Raw genomic sequence first — 6,093 nt, 5'->3', positions numbered from 1 at the left:
GAATGAAATTATTAATAAATTAGAGGAACATAGGATAGTTTACCTCTCAGACCTGTGGAAGGGGAAGGTCTTTATGACCAAAGCAGAACTAGAGATCATTACTGATCACAAAATAGAAAATTTCGATTATACCAAACTGAAAAGTTTTTGTACAAACAAAACTAATGCAGACAAGATTAGAAGGGAAGCAATAAACTGGGAAAATATTTTTACAGTCAAAGGTTCTGATAAAGGCCTCATTTCCAAAATATATAGAGAATTAACTCTAATTTATAAAAAATCAAGCCATTCTCCAATTGAAAAATGGTCAAAGGATATGAACAGACAATTCTCAGATGAAGAAATTGAAACTATTTCTAGTCATATGAAAAGATGCTCCAAGTCATTATTAATCAGAGAAATGCAAATTAAGACAACTCTAAGATACCACTACACACCTGTCAGATTGGCTAAGATGACAGGAAAAAATAATGATGATTGTTGGAGGGGATGCGGGAAAACTGGGACATTGATGCATTGTTGGTGGAGTTGTGAACGAATCCAACCATTTTGGAGAGTAGTTTGGAACTATGCTCAAAAAGTTATCAAACTGTGCATACCCTTTGATCCAGCAGTGTTACTACTGGGATTATATCCCAAAGAGATTATAAAGAAGGGAAAGGGACCTGTATGTGCACGAATGTTTGTGGCAGCCCTTTTTGTAGTGGCTAGAAACTGGAAACTGAATGGATGTCCATCAGTTGGAGAATGGCTGAATAAATTGTGGTATATGAAAATTATGGAATATTACTGTTCTGTAAGAAATGACCAACAGGATGATTTCAGAAAGGCCTGGAGAGACTTACACGAACTGATGCTGAGTGAAATGAGCAGGACCAGGAGATCATTATATACTTCAACAACAATACTAGATGATGACCAGTTCTGATGGATCAGGCCATCCTCAGCAACGAGATCAACCAAATCATTTCTAATGGAGCAGTAATGAACTGAACTAGCTATGCCCAGAAAAAGAACTCTGGGAGATGACTAAAAACCATTACATTGAATTCCCAATCCCTATATTTATGCACACATGCATTTTTGATTTCCTTCACAAGCTAATTGTACAATAATTCAGAGTCTGATTCTTTTTGTACAGCAAAATAATGTTTTGGTCATGTATACTTATTGTGTATCTAAGTTATATTTTAATATATTTAACATCTACTGGTCATCCTGCCATCTAGGGGAGGGTGTGTGTGGGGGGGTAAGAGGTGAAAAATTGGAACAAGAGGTTTGGCAATTGTTAATCCTGTAAAGTTACCCATGTATATATCCTGTAAATAAAAGGCTATTAAATAAAAAAAAAATAAGTCATTCTATAAAAAAAAAAAGAAAGAAAGATTATACTCAGTTTTGTTGAGTTGGTTTCAATCTTAGGTCTTTGGCCCACCAGAAATCATTTTCTAAGCCTCTGATTCTTTAATGTAGAAACTACTAAATCTTGTGTTAGCTTGACTGGGACTCCATGATAAATGAATTGTTTCTATTTGTTTGCTTGCAATATTTTCTCCTTGTACTGGGAACTCTGGAACTTGGGTATAATATTCCTGGGAATTTTCATTTTGGGGCTTCTTTCACAAAGAGATTGGTGGGTTCTTTCAACTTTTATTTTAGCCTCTGTTTCCAGAATACCAGAGCAGTTTTCTTGGTAATTGCTTGAAAGATGCAGTGCATTGAGCACCAACTCGGAAAGTCAGGAAGACTTGAGTTCACATATTACCTCAGACATTTGATATTAGCTGTGTTATCCTGGGCAAGTCCCTTAACTAAGATTGCCTCATAAATGAAGCAAAAAAAAATTATTACTTGAAAGATTACTGTCTAAGCTCTTTTTTTTTGGTCATGACTTTCAGGTATCTAATAAGTCTTAAATTCTTACTCCTAGGTTCATTTTCCAAGTTATTCATTTTTCCAATGAGAAAATTCACATTTTCTTCCATTTTTAATTTTTTTTGATTTTGTTTAATTATTTCTGAATGTCTCATAAAGTCATTGCCTTTTTGCAGTGGACTTTTGTACCTCTTTTCCCATTTGACCAATTCTGCTTTTCAAAGCATTACTCTCTTTATTGGATTTTTGTGCCTCTTTTATCATTTGGTCTAGTCTATTTTTAAGATGTTATTTTCTTTAGTATTCTTTTTTTGTGCCTCTTTTACCAAGCTGTTGACTCTTTCCCCCCATGATTTTCTTATATCACTCTTAATTCCCTTTCAAATTTTCCCTCTACCTCTCTTACTTGATTTTAAAAATTCTTTTTGAGCTCTTCTATGGCTTGAGACCAATTCATATTTTTCTTTGAGGCTTTGGATGTAGCAGTTTTGACTTTATTATTTTCTGAGTTTGTGTTTTAATTTTCCCTGTCACCATAGTAACATTATAGTCAAGATCTTTTTATCCTATTTATTCACTTTCTAGCCTATTTCTTGACTTTTAACTCTATGATAAAGTGAGTCTTTGCTTCCAGAGTGGAGGGGGTATTGTCCCAACCTTCAGGTTGCAGCTGTTTTTTATATTATAGGTTTTCATTTCTTCCAAGTTGGTGTGATCTAAGGAGAGGTGAGTTTAATACTCTCCTGGCCTATGCTCTGGTCTGTGAATGACCACGAGTACTTTTTCACCCCAAAACCATTATCAGTTCTAGCTTCTTTGGAACTACATGCTCTGATGTGCTAGATAGAGCTTCTCCTCACTCTGAGACTGAGACCGACCCATATCCAGAATTTCTGAGCAGTTCAATAGAGTTCTATCTGTAGTGGTAGTATAGGGACCTCTGTAACCTTCTTCTGATTAGTTGCCTGATCCCCTTACCTTCTGTAGGCTGAGAGGTCTAGAAAGCACCTTTACTGCCATCGATTCAGTCACTCTCAAGACCTCCTCCTGTTTTGCTGGGGCATGGCCTGAGCTGAGTGGCGTTCTAGTCTCACCCTAGTGCAAGAGATCTTTCCTGCTTAAACTCCTAAGTTGTCGAGCTGGAACATTGTTTCAATTCATCCTTTTGTGGGTTCTGCCATTTCAGAATTTGTTTTGAGACACTTTAAAAAGGTTTTTTTGGAGAGTTTCAGGGAAAGCTAAGGTAAGTTCCTGCCTTTTCTCCACCATCATGGCTCTGCCCTAAGTAAATGCTTTTTGATGTGTTATTTGTATCCTCAGTATTTATTTGGCACGTATTAGTACTTAATTAATGATTATTAACTGACTTTTCCTCTTCTACCTATATTACCAAATAATATTTTTCTGCTTCTTTTGATAGCTTATCCCCATTTCCTTGCCCATCTCCTTGCTTTCACCTTTCCCTTCCAAGTCCCATATATTTGCCTTTGAATGTTAGAAGGAGAGATAGTATGGATTGTTCATGATCTAGGCTTAATGTGTTGGTAATATGGTATAATGGGAGGTCTTCTGGCTTTGAAAATCCCAGTTCTGACACTACTTATGAGACTTTGGGTAAACTATCATTATCTCCTTGGACTTTTCTATATATTATGAGGCTAGATTTAACACTTCTTTGATTAATCTTTTATTGATCTCTGTTTTATTGATATGTATTATCTTTATATCTCAGTTGAAAAATTGAAGAGAAGGAGCCAACTTACGTAGCTAAAGGGAATTTTCTTAGAAGGAAGACCTACTTCTATCATTAAAATCTCGGTTTCAGACCCTATCCCTATTGCGCTCCTATCTCAATATATCATTCCCTTTCTCATCTACACGGTCTGTCCTAATCCAAAGGATGAAAAAGAATAAATAAGGTACTTATTAATCCCTTACTATATGTCAGACATTGTATTAAGCACTGGGAGTGTAAATAAAAGGAAGCAATAGCCTCTGCCCTCAAAAAAAGATACATTTGGATGTACCTCAAAGAAGAAGATAAGCCTTGACCAAAATTGTGAAATAGATGAAGTCTGAAGCTTCCTCTTTCAGTGAGCTGCTCCTTCTTGGAAAACTTTTGTTTTCAAGAGACCTAAGCACTCCACTGAAGAACTCCTACATAGGACTAGTTCTATTTTCTCCCAGGCTTTAGAATTATACTTCCTTTCTGATGTCTATTCTTTCAGGAATCTCTACTCAGGTTCTTATCCCAGGAAAAAAAAGATGATAGACTAATTCTTACTCAAGTGTGAATTGATGATTAAGAACAGCTAAGCATTTAGCCTGTCAGGGTGTTTAGATTTTCAAAAGAGGATGCTTACAAAGGTGTCTATTTGCCTTTACAACCAACACTGGCCTTACTTTTCCAGCCTTATCATACATGCTCCCCTTTCAAGCACATTATAGTACAAATTGACTTTTTTGTTCTTCCCATAGTCCTTCCCACAGTTCTTGTATCTCTGCACTCACTGTCTCCCATACCAATCCCAGAAGGCATTAAGTTTTCAGTTTTGCCTTGTAGAATTCCTCCTTTAAAATTCAGCATATTACTTCCCATCTTTTCTGATCCCTCTAGCTGTGGTTCCTTTCCCCTGGAAATCATTTTTATTTGTTTTTGATACAACTATAGATGCACACGTTTTTTTCCTCTGCTAGAACACAATCTTTGAGGGGAGGACCTATCTCATTTTTGTCTTTGAATTTTCCACACTTAACCCACTGCCTTTGTAGACTTTGTGCTAAATACATGCCTATGGACTGATCAATCGAATCCAATGGAATGAATCTCTAAGGATGAACTTTCAGGTACAATGACGTTCTTCAAGGTCAAGAAAAGAGACTTTTGGACAGAAAGGGAATTCCTGCTACTCTTCAAATCACATAATTAAAATCACTTGTCTACTCCATCTATTAGGTTAGTCCTGGTACTAGAAATGAACCCACTGAGCTTCTAAGCAGGATGAGCTTTACATGAGTTTAATGAAATGTTATTCAGATGAGACCTCCATTAATTAATACTACAAGAAAAAGAAAAGAACTATGGACATGTCTAGTACCAAGTGTTGGGAGGAGGAGTGAGTGGGATACAAATAAGCTTTTTTCCCAGAACAGAGGATCTAGATGAGAAATAGAATAAATTCCCCATGATTGGAATCTAAATTGAAAAAGAAATAGTTCTCCTTTATTTTCTTAGTCTTTTGCTTCATATCAAGACACAGCTGGAATGAATTTTTATAACTTTTTATAAATCCTGATGGCTGATGCTCCTAGCTACCATAACTTTCTCATTTATTAGGAAATGGATTTAAGGACATTTATTAGAGGTGAGCACAGCATAGCAAACAGTGCAATGTGTCTTCAGGATGCCAGATCTCTAGTTTTCTCCCTTTTTATTAATGTGACCCCATCATTTCCACTCTTGACAGGCAATGGCTCTCATTCTTCTGGAGAAAATAACAAGAGATTAAAACAACAACAATTCTTATTAAAACTCCAACACAGGTTTATTTTAGAAATAATGTTTATTCTTTCCATGATTCAGGTTCAATGTCTGCATAAAGAGGTGCTACTTGGGAATAAATTCCTCAACTCTTTGGTGCTCTTGCTTCTCTCATTTTGGGCTAATGATATACCTCCAGACCCAGCTCTCACAAGGGTTGGCAAAGTATTGATGGCCACTGCTGGTGAAGAAGCTGGAGAGCACAAAGCAGAAATTCAGCCCTAGGCTTCTCTTCTTCAGGAGAACTTGTAGGCCTTCAAAAGCAACTCATAGTCCCTATAGCCACTCCCGTTGTATTTCTATGACTAGTCCCTTCTTGGGTCTTTTTTCCTCTCCTTCAGTATCATTCTTGCAATGAATCTGCAGGTCCTATTGGAAGTTATTGGAAGCTATTGGCAGCCTGCCATGGGAGCTCTAAGTTTGGAACAAGAGGACAGTGTGACCTTGGACAAATCCCTTTAGTCAGTCAATAAGCATTTATTAAGTACCAGCCATGTGCCAGGCATTGTACTAAGCTCTGTAAACACAAAGAAAGGCAAAAATAGTCCCAAACAACAGGAACTCCTAATTCAGTGGGGCTGGGCTGGGGAATAGATAATGTAAAAAACCAAGTTACCCCCAAGCTATAAGAGTAGATGAATAATAGACTCAAGAAGGAAGGCAATGATAGTTAGGGA

The sequence above is a fragment of the Sarcophilus harrisii genome, chromosome 4 (assembly GCF_902635505.1).
Source record: "Sarcophilus harrisii chromosome 4, mSarHar1.11, whole genome shotgun sequence".
NCBI lineage: Eukaryota > Metazoa > Chordata > Mammalia > Dasyuromorphia > Dasyuridae > Sarcophilus > Sarcophilus harrisii.
The sequence above is the reverse complement of the archived record's forward strand: the minus strand, read 5'-3'. Positions refer to the sequence as shown.